At 50.6% G+C, this 17,161-nt stretch overlaps 1 protein-coding gene across 11 annotated transcripts in view; it reads left to right on the top strand.

Moving 5' to 3' along the window:
- Positions 1-17,161, top strand: part of LOC122394971 (protein bric-a-brac 2-like) — a 253,470-nt gene that overhangs the window by 93,741 nt on the left and 142,568 nt on the right. The window lies entirely within an intron of this gene.

Here is a 17,161-nt window from a genome sequence, read left to right as displayed (position 1 = left end):
AGGCTCGCGATCGGGAACTCCGATTCTCCCGAGAGGGCCGCGAAACAGCCAAGATCAGACGGTTTTCGTTGGCTCGAGACCGCGCGCCGCGCGACGGCCCGCGCCGGCCGTTGACCCAGATTTATCTGCGCGGCGATTAACCCTCGATCGGTCTCCGTTCGCGGTATCGATTCGCGTTCGACCACACCTAACGTCGCGTCGAGCGGGCAGAGGCGCGCGATCGATCGATCTCGCCCACGCTGTTCGCGGTGTCGCGCGAGTCTCCCGTCCACGCGACAGATCGATCGGCCGCTTGGCCGGCCAGCCGGAATAAAGAAACGATCTCGTTTCTTCGGACCATCCAAGCGCGGTGTTTGGCGTCGCGAGGAGGAAACGCGCGTCCCGGCACAGAGGAGATGCCGCGCCGGTGCGCCATAGAAAGGGAAAGAAGTCTCTACAAAGAAGTCGCGGCGAGATAGAGTCGGATGATGCGCGTCGCGGGCTACGGACGGGGCAGAAGGGGGGCAGGGGGGGGTGAGGCGCGGGCGAGGCGAGGCCGTGGCGCGGGCAAGACGAGGAGGCGAGGGAGCGGGCAAGCACACACAGGGAGAACGAGGCGCGTTCATTATGATTCGTGTATTTATATAAGGTCTAAAAATATACGCGCGCTGTGCCGCCGGGCCCCACCCGGTATTTCATCTGAGAATAATATTTTAATGTACATACGTCCCCTCTTTCTCCATCCTTTGCCCCTTCCTTTGCTCTCGACCCCCTCGCCTCTAACTTACACATCACTCGCCACCACCGCCACACGCGCGTTCTCTTCTCCGCGCTCTTTGCCCCTCGCGACGTCTTTCATTCTTCGTCTTCTTCCTCTTCTTTCCTAGGCTGCCTCTGTTCCATGATAATCCTGCTGCCCTTACCGCCTCTATTCCTCCCCCCTCTCTCTCCCCGGCGTCCCTTTCGCTTCGTTTTCGTCTTCGTCCCCGGTCTCGCTCGTTTCCTCTCTTACTCCTTCACGCCACAGACGCTCCGCGTCCCTGTACGCGTCGCTTTGTGCCCGACGCGTTTTTTTGATGTTTCTTCGCGAGCGCGCGTTTGACGTTGGATCGCGCACCCACACGTTTCCAGGCGGTCGCGTGTGCGCAACTGCGCGCACACACACGGACACCGGATCTCCGAATCTTCGGGGTTACGCGTCCGGGGGGGAAAAAAAAAAAACTTTCGCGCCTCCCTTGCACGTACTACCACCACGGTGGGGCCACGTTTTAAATTTAGCGGTACGAATAAATTGAAAAAAAAAAAACATTTCCTGGGTTACCGAAGCATTATTCTTGGAAAGGTAACGATCGATAGCGTTGAATTTCCTAACCGTCTCATTATATCACGAAAAATCAACTACAGTGATAACGTATATATCTAAAGTTTCTTTCCTGTTTTGTTCATGGGGTTCTACGAACTCATGGTGTTTATTATACAAAGATAAGAGTTCGTCGCTGGGGCGCACTGCTCTTCGCTCTCGCCTTTCTTGCTTTAGAAACCGATCTACGGTTAAATATTTAATTCAATCGTACAACCCATAGCCTTGCAATACAAGAGCGAAACAACAATCGTTGAATATAATAATTTAAAATAAAATAAAAACCCTATCGAGTGTGGCAACATCGAAGATCAACAGAAAAATATTTGCAAAAAACGAAACGATAATTGAGCGATAACGATTAACGATAAGCGTAACTATAAATATACTTTAAAACTAATAATAAAGCAAGGCTAACGAGTAGTTTGTATAAAATAATATTACGTAGCAAATACGAATGTTTTGTTTGCGTTTTGACATTTTTCTGATGTAAAATTGCTGAGGAAGCAGTTCGAATGACAAAATTAACACTTTATCGGTACACTTGAAAAAATGAAAAACGAAAACAATCTACGTAGATTGCAAAACACGGTGGTAACACGTACAAAGTAAAATAAAATCTATTAATTTTATTGCCTTTTGTTCTGTTTTCCGTAACGCGTCCAAGTTAATAGTCGATAACCTTTATGCGATAACGGTGTTTTCATCAAATACTTCTATCTGCAATAATATATTTACCGACTTTTCATTCCTTCGATATAATGTTAACGTTCGTCTAAAAAAAAAAAAAATTATACATTTGCCTTAGAAAACGGTAGTCGTGGTATCGTTGGCGCGTTATACGCGAGTCTTGCTGTATTTACAGTTACTTCTACGTTGCTTTGGTGTATTTTTTAAAGTCGTTACGTATTTAAAGAATCTTATTTTATGCGTAGGCTCGTGTAATTCCGAATACGATCGTCGATTAGTGGAAACGTTAAAAAGTATGTCTTATTTGGAAATAAACCATAACGTTTTATCGGCGAAGCTTGTAAGCGACGAGTACATACGTATCGGGATCGTAGAAATAACGCGTCGGTGACGTTCGAAACGTTCTCCAAGACTTTTTAAACGGTCGGCGGTCGGCGCGGATGATACGCAATAAATAATTACATCCGCAAGATCGTTAACGAACGTAATAAAAAGAAGAATATGCGCGACGGCAAATGACTTTAATATATCCATAAACTTTTCCCATGGATCAACATCCGCGTTCGAAAGATATTCGGTTATAACAGTTCTGCCCGAGTGGTATCTCGGTCGAACGCGAAACGTAATGGTATTCCCGTCCCTGTTTCTACGTTTTATGCGTTCGATACCGACAGTTTATACCGGTAAATAAAATATTATTATTATTAAAAAGAAGCGTCGCGTCTCGCGCCCGGGGGAAATACAGAAAAACCGTTATAAGTTTGATACGGGGATATAATGCCGGGGCGTAAAGACAGAAACGTTACCATAGAAACTCAGGAGGGGAGGGGGGAGATAATACGAATAACGCGATGTATCGCGATTGCGCATTTTTACCGGGCACGATACGGACTCGTCCATTTGTTCGCGCTCGAGTCGATAAATAAATGATATTCTATGAAAGAAAAATCATTGGGCGCGTAGCCTGGTTCGAAGCTCGCACATTTGTCAAACCGTTGTTCCCGAAGGACCGAAAATGCAAACGCGCGAAACGACAAAACCTCGAATTGGTAGCTATTATTTTTCGCTCGAAACGATCTATCAATTTTTCAATGTCGTTACCGTCGATGACGTCGAGGGGGGGATCGCGCGTGCGCGAATTCCAACCGTCGTGCTAATTCATCGACGATCCGAGAATCCCCCCCGTCCAGAAGACGAAACTTTGCTCGACGTCTCGCGGGACGGCCGTCGCCGGAAGTTGCGATCTCCGCGGAATTTCGCAAACGTGGGACTCTGGACGTCGTGGAGCGCTCAGCGAACGTCTTGGACGGATCGAGATCGATGGTCGGCGAGAAACGGGAACCGAACGCGGCCGGTGACTGCGAGACGACGAGATTGCCGCGATAAATTTCGATGTAATCGCAAACACCGAGATAATAAGATACAAACGTATACGCGACCCAGTAACGGAGCCGTGCGGACCGCTACCGCGCGAGGCGAGGAGAAACTCGTCGAAACAAGATCCATCGTATTTCAATTGTAAAGATCCAACCAGTTCCACTCGTAACTTTTTCTCCAGCCAATATCCGGGAAAGCAATGGCTTTGGAACGTACACCGACGCTCGTGCAAACTACGGCCGATAAGTCGCCGCAAATACGCGTTATTGAAAATTAACCGACGATTATAAATACGAAACGGTTCTAAGTTTATTTAGAAACAACGTTCGATCGTTCTATTTTTCGCCGTCTCTGCGCTTTTGTTTCTTGCAACGGGAGACCGTGACCCGGGCTATCCTGACGGTTCATTTTTTTCCCCCCCCCCTCGTGCCGCTGTTCAAACAGTCTCGTCAGAGTTTCACCGCGGCGTTCGAAAAATAACCGAACGGGTGTGTCTAGCTCCGAGCCCTAAAAACGCGATGGGATCATTTTTCAGGAAACTGTTAAACGTATCAGTTTCAAAATTTGTACACGTAGGCGAGCGAAATGTATTAAACTATGCGAGCGTACGTCTGATATATTACAATCAGGATGATTGTTTAGTCAGTTTGCAGTGGTCTGGGAATAGAAAGTCTCGAGCAGAGTGTTGCAATTTTACTTTTAAAAATGAAAGTAGAAACGTATGGTAGCAACGTTGGCACGGTGCGAGATTTCATCTTTGGAAAATAAATCAACGGTTATCCATCCAAATTCGCGTAAACGTCCAACCGCTATCCGATAGTTAAGTCCTCGTTATCTTGTGCTGAAAAATCGTCGTTGCTGGTACTTATTGCGTTAATTGCACACACGCGAGCGACGATTACTAGCTCCTGTCTGTGAAAATTTTGTGTGAAATTTTATTTCCTCGTTCGAGATGCTGGACGATCTATAGATCGCGAGAGAATGAGGTGGACCAGTATATTCCACTCCAGATGTTTACGACCAGACAATAAAATAATTGACAACGTGCAGATCCTTCAAACTTTGAGATTTTACTAACGTTCGTGTAACAATTTCACGCTCGATCGGGATGGGGTTGACCACGGTACTCCAGAGGCACGGTTGCCGCACGAACGCAATATTTGAAAATGCCCTATCCTTGGGGGAGGAATGTCAACCACTCGACTAGATTTTTATACGTTTTTTTCATCCTTTTTTATCTTTTTACAAATGTGGAATGCAATAGTTTTACGCCCATCCCTCCTCGAACGTTGCAGCCAGGTTTTTTTTTCGATCGTGCAGTCGATGGATCGCGGACTCGTATCGGCGACGAACGACGAGGGAACAAAGTAAGGACCCTCCGACTTATTTATATTTTACCAACCTATGGACGTGTTTTCAAGTGTATAAATAATTCATCTTGTCGAAGTAATTCATGGTCGTTGCGCACGATGCGTACGTTTGGCTCCGGTAGAACTACTATCCCGAACAAAAGAAACAAAAACCGATTCTTATTCCGTATAAAATCGAAACGTAGCGAAAATGTAGCAAGAAAGCAGATCGATCGATATCTAGTTTCGAAACTAGGTCAGTGTTGGTCGTCTTCCAAGACCGTTGGCTCGATTAAAATTATCAATAATTTTTCATTCGATCGGGCGACGAGGATCGAGAGGCGCGTATAGAGGATCAACCGGCGGAACGTGGGATCGCCGGTCTCGTCCGTTCACTCTGCGTTTAAAGCGGAAGAATTTCTTTGAAAAATTTGTTACTCGTCGGCGGAAGGGAAAGAAAAAAAGAGCGTTTGTGTAAGCAAATACATGCTCGCGGCGCAGCGTACGTCCCGAGTCGTTCACTCGAAGCCCGTCTAAACTATATTTATTCTTTCGGCTCGCCTCGCGCGCCGGAGATGCTACTACGATCTACCGAACACGCGCGTATCTCGGCTCTCGATCGCGCCTCGCACGAATTTACATTCTTCCCGAATCACGAAGCAGCCATGGTCGCCATACCCGGACCCACGGAGGATGATACGCGCTCGATTTCCAAGATAACGCGAACGCGAAAACCCAACGAGACTCTGGGCGTCGATGGAAAAGGAATATATTCTTGGACCGTTTGGCAGGGAAATTGGTGGATTCGCGGATCGGGTGATTTAGCGGAGGTTCGCGATCGGGCTGTTTGTTGTCGCGGCGGTGCATGGATCGCGAGCGTAAGAGAATTTCGCGAGCGACGATCGAGAATGAATAAATACTCGATACGGCGGAGCGATACGAAATACTCGCGACGAGGAGGTACGACTGGTTGTAGCGTGTACGCGTTACTCGCGGCGGTACGTGGGTGCACGCGTGTGCGTCGAAGCTTGGGTTACGAATGTACCGGTGCACGGTGCACGGTGCACGGTGCACGGTACACGGCGCATAATATATTGCCTGGTACGAGCGGTAATCTATAGGGTTTTAATAAATCTTATTCTTCGTATGAAATACGATAATAATAATTTATAACGTAAACTATAAGCTCACTGTAAACCGCATGGCCGCGCTCTGCCCCCGGCCCTCTTTGCCCCTTTGATCGCGATCTCTTTCCATCCACGGTTTCCTCGAGCTTACGCATTTCTTTAACCGATCGTCCGTCCTCGTTCCGCCCGTCGACTCGCTCCCGCGCGCGGCTACGCTTCGAATCAACCGCTCCAACTAACTACCTACGCGGTCTTGTGTTCTGCCTCTTCCACTATCCTCCTCTTCGTCTCGCTTTCCCACCCCACGCCCGGTCTCGCGTACGCTATACCGTGTATACGAGCGTACGTCTTTAAATAAACTTTTATTTATACGACCAGTCGCCGAGATGAATTTGCGCGATTCCTATCGTACACGGCCGGATATGCACGATGGATTCGAGTCGCTTTCGTTCCCACCAAATGTATTCTTCGAAGTCATTGACCGTCGGACGAGACCGTTCCACGGAACACACTCCCCGTCTGTCGTGGATCGCGGGGATTCGCGAAAAACAAACAACAAACACCGATCGCGATCGCGAGCCTCTTCCCGCCGCGTCGGTTCGAACGTCGCCCGACGGAAAACGGACCGATAGATCGCTGCGCGCGCCTCTACCGCGCAGGATGCTTCTCGAAAGGGTTGGAAACTCGCGCGAAGGGGGCTCCCGGTTCCAGTCGACGGCCGATCGGAGCAAACAACAAACTTTGCCTAGAGTTTTTCCAAATTTTCTCGGTACAGTTTGGTCACGGTGCGTGCTCGTAGAGAGCGTAAGTTGCAACGTGGAGGATGCGGTTGGAACGTTTCTCGGTTGTCCCGGCTTGTCCCGAAACATGATTCCCGGGCTCGATTCGATCGGAGTATAGTGTTCCGTGTTCGTAGCGAGATAACGGGGCCCGTTGACCCACACACCGCGGAGAGCTCTGTCTTGTAAACTGGGCGATCGCGAGCCGTAAACTATTTTTGTTATTTGGGGCGGCGGGGCACGGGCGGCTCGCTAGGAGCGGTTTGGATAAAAACCGGAAGCGGCGGGCTGTAGGTGCAATTAAGAAGGGAAAAAAGGAGGAGAGAGAGGCCCGTAGAGTGGTCGGGCTCAGGGATCCGCGAACGGCGCGGCGCGGTGCGGAGCCGCTCGCTTTCGGACTTAACATAGGCGCATACGGCATGCAGATTATACATAATATATTATTCGCGCATATAATATGTAGAAGCGGAGAAGCGTGGAGCGCATATGTGCCCGCACGCAGGGACTGCGGCCGCCTAGGAGCGCGTGTGTGCGTGCACGTATGCGAGCACGCACACAAACCGGCCACACAAAGGCGAGTAGTCATAAATTTCAATAAAACACTCGGTGTGCGTAGAGAGCGCGGTAGTGGCGAGACGGTGGGTGGGACGCCGGGGGACAGAGAAGGAAAGAGAACGAGAGGGAAGGAGAGAGTAGGTTCGACACGACTCATATACGTTCATTACGAATGCATACGAGCACGTTAGATTGTACGTTAGTGCCTTGTAATAAAATATTGTAATGGTGGCCTACTTCTGCGCCACACTGTAGTCGCCGTATAATATCTCCTGTGGCATTCTTACTACGGCGTTATTTATTCTGCGCTGTGCACAATGGCGGCAGCGGTGGCGTCGGCCTCCGTGCTCATCTACGGGGTGTGCCCACGGAAAATTCTGCTTCCACTTCTCTCTCCGCTCTTGCGACGTTTCGAGGATCGACGCGCCCGACGCGATCGAACGCGATCGAGAACCCGCTTGGCGAACGCCTCGTCGTTCCTTCATCTCGAAACAATTACAACGATCCATTTATTTATTTATTTCGACGCGAGATAAATAACACCACGGAATACATCGAGCAAAGTTCGCGTCGTGCAGATTCCGCAAGATGCCTGCATCGGTATTTATTTAGTTTTTTCGAAAGACGGGACGCGAAGTGGAAATTTGCGCATGCCGCGACGATCCTTCGTCGATCAAAGACACCGGGAGGGAAAAACGCGATCGAATCGGCGCTAGATAACGGAGCCGGCTAGTCGAGATTTATGGTTGGTTTTTGCGATACGTCGAGATTCGAGGACCGGTCGATTTTTCACCGGCGATAACTCGATACGCGTCTCTCGCTGGCTCGAAACCGCGCCGCGGGTTTAAACGTTTCGAGCGGGAAAGGCCTTGGAGAGGAACGGACGGAAAGCAGCGGGAAAGCGGTTTTTCTCCTCGGCGGATTGAGCGATCGCGTGCTCGGAGATCCAGAGCCACCGGACACACGGGATATTTCGCGGCGAAAGGGCGGCGGTGGAAAGAACGACGAGAAGAAACGGAACTCCCGACTCGATTTCCATTCGCGTTTTCTCGCTTTTGCTTTCCTTTCTCGGCGGCAAAGGATACGCGTGCACCGGAGAGAAGATGAGCCGAGGCGAAGCTTTTCTTCTCGAGAATCGATTTGCCTCGATTAGGGGACTGGGTCGACTTGGAATTTTTGATGAAACGGAGCGTGCTTCGCGAGAAGCGCATCGAACGGATATTTTTACGAGTATCAGATATCTCGATATGGTTTCGCGGATAAAAGAATCTATCGTTGCTAACTTGACTTGTAAAAATCGTTTCTTACCGTCGATAGCAACACTCTGGCTAAACGATTGTCCTCCGTTTGGCTCTCGCGGCAACTTTCTATCGCGGTTATGTAATTATTTAAGCAATAGATCCCAATCGGTTAAAGCGCGCAATTGTTTACCTCGCTAAATCAACATTATTTGTGATATTCCCCAAGGTTCACGCTCGAGACCGACTCTATTTATCATTTCTACACGATATTTCGTGGCCATTTTTCTTCTAAGATACCTCGTTATTGCTAAACTCATTTTCCACATAATTTTGCAAAAAATAATTAACGCTATCGGAGGCTAATCTTCTATCTGGCTTTAATTCCAAGACGGGGATGATTTAAAGCGGTTCGTAAAGCAACGAAACGCGTTTGTGTCCCGGCTCGATGACAACTCGATGACACTTAACGTCTCTAAATGTCACGTTATGACATACAAACGCAGTCGTAATAGAATCAAATTCGTGTACTGTTTTAGAAACGTCCTGCTCGCTTCCATTCGCAAAGCAAAGCCTTTAACGCTTCTCTGAATTTCTCTCGTTGTATTACGGAATTATGTAACGTTATCTTTCGAATCCTTAAGTTTTATATTCCGTGTACGTAGTGCGCTCGAGGCAGAGACGCGCAAAATTCGATCGGAATAACAGATAACGAACAAAAACCAACGCGTAGGAGTTTCCTCGATCGTACGGTTAAATATTTATTCGTTGCCCGAGAAACGGAGTTTCTAGAGTCGAAATTGTAATTGTTATTCAACGTGTAACGAATAAGCGCGATACGGCATGGTCTCCGTCTCGGGCCAAATACCGTTCCTTCTAGAAAGAGGCCTAGCATACGTTTATGCGCTTTTCAGCCTATAAGGCGAGTCGCACAATGAACGGAATAGCTCATAATTACGATCCTGTATTAACTCCGCTCAAGTTACACACCTCGAAGTTACGCAGATTGATTGCCGATCCAGTCTACCTTTGTGGGCTTATTAATGGTAAAATCTTGGTCCCTTCTGTCCTAAGACTGATAAATTGCAATGTTTCCCGCAAGCTTCGTTCGCTCTACGCCTCTGTTTAGAATATATTTCGCTGTTCGTTAACGGGAATCGGACCCATTTTCCGCGGAACAGGCAGATCCAGAACAGAATCGTCGGCGAATGATCTTCGAGGCGGTTAATGGGACGATCTTAAATATAAATACACGCAATTTGAAAAGTGATTTCTCAAATTTATAACAGAATTTACATCGCAGCCAAGAATTTATGCGTTAACGTCTGTTCCTCTCGAGCTTTAGAACGTTCTGTTCTCTCTGCAACGAAATCAACTAGCCACGGAAATTTATTCGTACATACATTACCCGGTGTTACGCACGCGATCTTCCTTATCGCCTACTTTATTCTTTTCTATCCCATTAATATATGTTATCGACGTCCAACCGTAGATCTAAAAATGTAAATATCGTAATATAATAGACGTTGTCCTGCTCGTTGGCGATCGTGACGCTCGGTACCCATTTCTCTTCTGGTTCGCTTCCGTTCCGCGCACGAACATTTTTGGAATCGTACATTTCTTATTTAACGCGAGAAGAACGGTTTTTTCGGTAACCCGGATGCAACGCGACAACGGAGGAAAGCGCGGTTACTTTCGAGACACTGCGTAGAGGATCGAGTATAGGTGTTCCGGTGCCCGCAGCATGGCGGATATTTTATTTGTATATCATTATACATCGTCCTGGTCCCTTTGCTCTCGGCTCCTTTCTCGTCCTTTTCGCCGCGCGCGGTTTCGATGTCTCCGCGCTTATTTTATTTCAATTTAAAGCGTCCCTTTCTCCGTGGTTTCCGTGAGGCGCTCGTCGGGATCGTATTCCAGACATTTTGCACGATCGATCGTTTTTGTACGCGCGCCCTTTCCCGCGTATAGAAAGACGTCGAGGCGATTTTTCGCTGGTCGCGGGCAGCTCGCGGCTCGTTCTCCGCGTCGAATCGGGAAACAGATCGGCCGGCGTGATTCCGAGCGGTCGAGTTTCTAGAGCGGAACGGTGAAATCGCGTCCTTGCCTTAACCGTGGCAGTGGAGCGCAGGGGGTTAATTCCCCGCGGATTTTAAAACGGTTATCGAGTCGTCGGTGTGCCCCGCGACCGCGCCGCCGACGCTTGAGCAACAATATTTAGAGAAATATGGTCTCCCGGGTATTACGAAAACCTGATGATTTACCGCGAGAGAAACGTTAAAAAGTTTCCCAATCGGATGGGCGGCCGTTCTAACCGACGGGAACGGGAATTAGTCGGAATTCCTTTCCTCTTACTCGGCGTTTCCTTAGGTAGAAGCGGCGCGGCGCGGCCTGGCCCTCGAACAGCTCCATTATCTAAACGCGGAGGTTTATCTGCGGCCTCGTGCTCGGAGGACCGTGCTCGGCTACGTTGCTACCGCGATCCATAATTATAGATCGCGCGCCATATTCGCCCGGGATATTGTCCCGCGAGATTTACACCCTCTTTCGGCTTCATATTTTTATTAGTCAACCTATGAGCACAGGCACGACGAAACCAACTTCTTGAATCTGTAATTTCGATTCTCCGGAGAAGATAATTTTTTAAACCGTATAGAATCGCGAGATCGTCTCGAAGAAACAGGGGTGATTTGATAGCGATTCGAGGTAGTAGCAGGCAAACACCGAAATTCCTGGTGGAATAACGCGAAACGCAAGGTGGTTCGGACGGGTAAATTCCTTCCGCGGTCGCAGGTTCGGTAAACCGTGGGTCGGAGTAATATAGTTGTGTCGGCTGGGACTTTTGTTTAACGCGTTACGTACGGGGCCATTTTCAGATCCTGCGTAAACAGAAATTCGCGGCGACGTTAAAGCGCAAACTTCCTGGGAATTATTTGAACAATTACGAAACCGGGCGCGCGGGCGCGCGTGTCTCCGGGCGCTTCCATTAAAATTTTTATACATTTCGTAACGGGCCTTTTATTCTTTATACGCGAAAATCAATATTGCTTTCAACGGCACGGCACTGGCCAGAAATGCGTAAAAACACGCGATCCGCGCGTAATGCGTTAACGGACAATGAAGCTCGGTTTAAACCGCCGGGATGGAATTTATTTTACTTCGATATGTAAAATACGCGGAACGCGACCCGATCTTCCCTTTCCCGGGCCAGTATAGCCTCGTGCACGCGCTCTACCGACCGATTTTTTTTACTTTACGTATTCAGGACGAACTTCGTAACCTCCGGGCAAATTGTTTACGATCCCTCGGTCCCTGAATCGACGCACCGTAATTGGTTCTAAAATCGACGCCGTCCTTCGGCAGCTAGTTTCTCTTCGACGATCGTAACTCATCTCGTCGCTTTCTATCGATAAGAGTGACATTCTGTAAACCCTAGCGTGCGTTTTAACTCTTTCGACGAGATTTTTTGGTAACGATAAGCCTTCTTTCGAGCGGTAATATTTGTCGCGTAGCAGCCGTGCACCGGGTTTGGTCGCGTCGAAAAACTTTGGGAAAGTTTCGCGCAGACGGGGTCGAAGGTCTCGAGCTAGCGACGTTCGGGGGTTGGGGGTGGGGGGGGGGGCGGTGTCTTTTGGAGCAAGGGACGCGCCGGCGACAGAAAGGGTATAGACGCTTGGGAGCAAAAGGCGTCGCGGCGCGGGAGGAGGGGTGATTGAAAGGCGGAAAGAGAGAAAATCGGCAGGTAGAGGAGGCGGGGGGGGGGTGGCGGGGATGAGTGGCGGCGGGCGAGCGAAGGAGCGAGGAGCAGACAGCGGGCAGACGAGGAAGGATGGAAGGTGAGCCGCGGAAACATCGTGAAAGAAATTCGCGGCGAAAAGCGTACACGCGCGCCGGCACGCTTTAGCAGTAATTTCGTATTAAGGCCGGCGTGACGTGTGCCTCGTCGGAAAGGCCGAGGGAGTATTTGCGAGGGCAATGCACTCTGGAATGCACGAGCCGGCCAGCCGGCGGTACGACGTAATATTATATATTTTATCGCTTTATTTGTTCTAAGTTCCCCTCGTGGCCCCGCCGCGGCCTCCTCGCGCCGTGTCCTCGCGTTGCGACGAGCCGCTTCGATCGTGCCGCGTTTCTTTCATCTGCCCCCGCTACACTCCTCCTCCACCCACCCACCCACCAACCAACCCCCCTTCTCCTCCTCCGATTCCGCCCCCGCCTCCGCGTGCTTCTCTCTTCCATCTTCGCTCGACTCGACTCTCCGTTCGCCTCCTCGCCTCGCTTCGCCGCGCCTCGAGCCGACACCGCTCGAGCGCGTCAGCGGCTTCTCCTTGGCTCTCGAAAAAATTCGCTCGCCGAACCGGCCGACCGACCGACCGCCCGATTTTCGATTCGTTATTGACCGGACGGTACGCGATAACGCGTGATATTTTTATGGACCCGCGGGGTTACGGGCAATAATAAATATCGTGACGCGAGATTAAATAATAAATCTACGCGCGAGATAGCGTTCGGGTACGAATCTCGCGGTTCGTCGATCCCCGATAGAACCGCGACGCGCGCTACTATCTCTCTTCCGCTCGGCCACCTGTTCCGACGCCGCTTCGACGATCCGTCGCCCGCGGCCACCAAGAAATCGCCACCGCGACGCTACACCCTTCCTCGAATACCTCCTCGCGCACACACGCGTCATACCCGTTCTCCGATACGTCATCGGGGTTTTCACTCTGCCGCCTTAACGCCTTCGAATCTAGATCCCTCGTTTGCGATTACCGGTACGATTTCATCGTACGTGCAAACTAAATAGGAACCTTTAGAAACTTTCCTCCGAGCGACTGTAAACAGTGGACGTTCGTTGTTCCCTTTGATGGCCGCTGACGCGTATACGTGACTTTGACAACACGCTATTATCATCCACCGTCACGATATAGAATCGATCGTCTTGAAGTACCTAGCTAGCTGACCAAATCGCAGGACTCTGCTCGGCGTAGTGTCGAAAATGACCCGTGGCGTTGGACGGACGAAGGGGATCAATGTCTCTTCGGCGAACGATCGACGGGAGTGGGAATTTTTTCGGCAACTTCCGACCGGCCCCGCGCCGCCCTGGAAAACGACACGGCCAGAGAAAATTGGAAACAACGGTTTGAATCGTGCTGGTTGGTGGAGGTAGGCGCGCGTGGCCGCGTGCACACACACACACACACACTCGCGCACCCCGGAGCCTTTCTGGGGTGAGGGCGAATACTAAAAAGCCGGACCTGAATAAATAAACAGTTTTTAATTGCGGCCCGCTGCTGCCGGGTAAAAACAATAATTATTGGCTTGCCGTACTACCGTATCCGTGTGTCGCGTCCCCGCTGCGACTCGACTCGATCCCGGCGACGTTCGCCAACCCTCTTCCGCGCCTCCAAAGAGACCTCGCGCGATCCTTCCTCGCTAATTACCCCGCGAACCCGAGAACGCCCTCCGTGGAACTCGAAATCGCTTACGGAACATCGAGTATTGTCCCGCGAGACCGGTTGCTCCGACAAACGCCGAAATGGAATCTCGAATAGCAGATTCCTCCCCTGGACAAGTGATATTACTTGTATACACCATCGAATCGAGAATGATATTTTCTTCTTAGCGATCGGAGAAAGAAGGCTACGGCGAAAGAATCGATAGAATCGTCGATAATCCGATTCGAGAGGGTCATATATCCGGACTTAGGCGGTCGGTGGAAAAATGTCGCGGAATGTTAATTAAGGGTAGTTGTTGGCTGGACGGTCGCGTAATCGTCGAGTTTGGCGAGTCGTGCAAGAACCAGGGGGCCTCGGGAGGGGAAAGACGACCCGCTCTCGCCTCTAATGCGCCCGGTGCGCGTTGCAAAAGAAAAACCATTTCGCGAATAATAATACCGGCATTACGGGCCATTACGGGCCGACAGATACTTACGGGGGTTACATTAATGCTTCGTGCCGAGCCATTCGAAACTTTGGGCAAGGATTAAGCAATTTCCACGAAACGACGCGTCATTTCGAACGCGTCCGCCTTCTTCTCCTCCCTTTCCGGTTTCTTTCGCCTCGCGCGTCCCATCTTCGATCGCTACGACTCGATTTTTTCCTTCCGCTTTTATCGTTCCTCCGGACGCTTCCGTCCTTGCTCGTTACCTCGTAATACGGTCATTTTCCGCGCGTATATCGATTTCCCGGAGCACACCGATCCCTCGTTAACGTTCGTTGGTTCGGAGTCCCGCGACGCGAACGTTAGCGAGAGATGTGTACTATTTTCGAAAGATCGAGAGCGTGGGGGGGATGAAAGAGGAACTACGTGTTTCGTTCGCCTTCGACCGGAAAGAACGTCCGTCGTTTCGACGCACGTCCAACGGCCGTTGGTAGTTTAGTTCGTGGCGGTTCTCGCGAGAGAACTCGTTCCACGAACAAGAAAGTAAATGATTTATCTATCTCGGTTGGTTTTTTCCCCTCTTTCCTGGAGGGCTCGCCGGCTTCTTTCCCCCGGTCGAGCGAGCAGCTCGCTCGTTCCCGCGGTATTTGGTACAACGGCCCTCTCTTCTAGCGAGCTCCGTAATAACCGGCGCCGAGTACAGACGAGCACAGCTATAAATATCGTATAGTAAACACCAGAGCAGATAAGGCGGAGCGTGAAAACTTCGGGTATAATAAAATACAGATAAGTCCGTGAACAAATAGTCCTGACCGCAGCGTTTTACGGGCAAAAGGAGCGAGGAATGCGCCGCGAGTAACAGGCGGACGGAGGCGGCTGTTTGAACCGATAGCGAGAACCCAGAAGGTGGAATAATCGTGAAAATTAGTTGCGAGCCAACTTATTCCGACCGCGGATGGAAGAAAGCTCGCGCGTTTTTAATTATCTCTCGCGTTTCGCGGCAGATGTTTCGAAGGAAAGATACGACTCGAAAAAGGCGCGAGCGCGCGCGCGAACCGGACGAACGAACATAACGAAAAGGAAAACAATGAACTCGAGGATGAAACGCGCGGACGGTGGGAAGACGAACGCGACGAATCGCTCGCGAACCGTTCTTCCTGCTCGATTTCGCGAGGATACGGCCAGGAACGAGCGTGCCCGAGGAGGAGGAGGAAGGAAGGACGGACGAGAGAGCAGGAACGAAGAGTTGCGATTAACGCCGACGTTTTGTTGCGCGGAGCTCTCGGCCAGACCGATGTTTGTTCTGGGAAATGCAATCACGCTGTCATATAAAATATAACGTGCTTCCTTTTCCTCCGACTCGAGCCCGCTCCGCCTCGCGGTTTCTTACTTCGCCTCGTCTTCTTCGCGACTACCAAAGGTTAGGTCTCACGAAGATTGCGCGAAGACTGCTCTACGCCTCGTACCCTTCCGAGAACTCGGCGCCCTTTTCTCTTTGTTCTTCTTGTTGGCTTCTCGTCCGTTTCCGTTCGCTCGATCGTCGCTGTCCCGCGCGGGCCGTCCCTTTTTTTTTTCGAACAGGAAAACACGCGGTTACACCTGCCCCGACCTTACCCTCGATTAGCTTCGACATCCGGCGCCGAACTCGTCCAAACTCGGACAACGTCCCGACAAAAGAGATCGTTTTATTTGGAAAATTAACTCGCGAGTTGCTGATCGGTCACGTTCTTCCAATCGTTGGGTTATTAACTGCGTCGTGCACCCACGACAGGTTCGATGCGTCATCGGGAGACCCGAGATTGCACTGGCCGAGATATCCCAAGGAGTAAGTTTGTATTGTTCAGCGGGATGGTCGAGGTTCCAGCATCGGTGCGCTGGAATTGATCGGTTGCCGCGATAATTTCGTGAAATTGGCACGCGGAAAAGCTCCCGGAGTACGTTCGTGTCGGGGCGCGATAAAAATCGTGGCTCGCGTGAGAACGACCGGTTGATTTTTCCGCGCGTCGTTGCGGAGTTTCGTCGAGTCGAAAATGTTTAACGCGCACCCAGTGGCTGCGGCTACTATCTTTGCCCGTCCGAAAACGCGTCGCGGGAGCAACAGAGACCAAGACCGAGCGATTCGAACGTGGTGCGTTTACTCGTTGTACACGAGCGGCTGTTTCGCGAAAAGGAGAGAGCCGCGGCTCGGTCACGTAACGAAAGAAAAGGAGAGACGAGAGACCAGGCGGCGGGGCTCTGACCGAAGAGAAACATATTTCTTTATTATTACTCCCACCAAGCTTATTTTTCTTACCCACCGACTTGGATTCCAGATGGTTGGCTCGCCTCCTTTCCCTTGCTCTCCCTCCTCCCCCCTTCCACCTTTCCCTCTCTTCTCGCTCGCTCCCTCTTTTAATCTCCTTGTCTTCTTAGACAAGAAAAACTTAACCCCGAACTCGTCGTTCTCTTTTTGTACGCGCATTGCCGGGAGAGATCCCTCCGGTGCTGCTGCTGCCGCTGCTGCTGGCCAAGGGAGAAAAAGGAGACCGGGAGGGAGAGAGAGGCTAAAAGCCGACGAACGGGAACAACGGGAGTGAGAGAGACGGGACAGACGGCGGGCGGTACTCTCCTGGAGGCGATACACGGCAAATAATGCATCGCGAGAAAAAGAGGCAAGCCGCGCCGTGGCGAGAGGAAACCCACCGTCCATCGATCTCCACGATCGCGCTATCGAGGATTTACGCCTCGTTTAGGTCCCCCGGCTTTAGGTGTCAAGGGGCCACGCACCCGCGAACCAAATTCCCCCCTCGATCGGCTCCAAACCTAATTTTTTCACGCCGAATATCTT

This window comes from Colletes gigas, unplaced genomic scaffold, assembly GCF_013123115.1.
Source record: "Colletes gigas isolate AHSC1104 unplaced genomic scaffold, ASM1312311v1 Colletes_gigas_Sc00005, whole genome shotgun sequence".
Lineage (NCBI taxonomy): Eukaryota > Metazoa > Arthropoda > Insecta > Hymenoptera > Colletidae > Colletes > Colletes gigas.
This window is presented reverse-complemented; position numbering and strand designations above follow the sequence as displayed.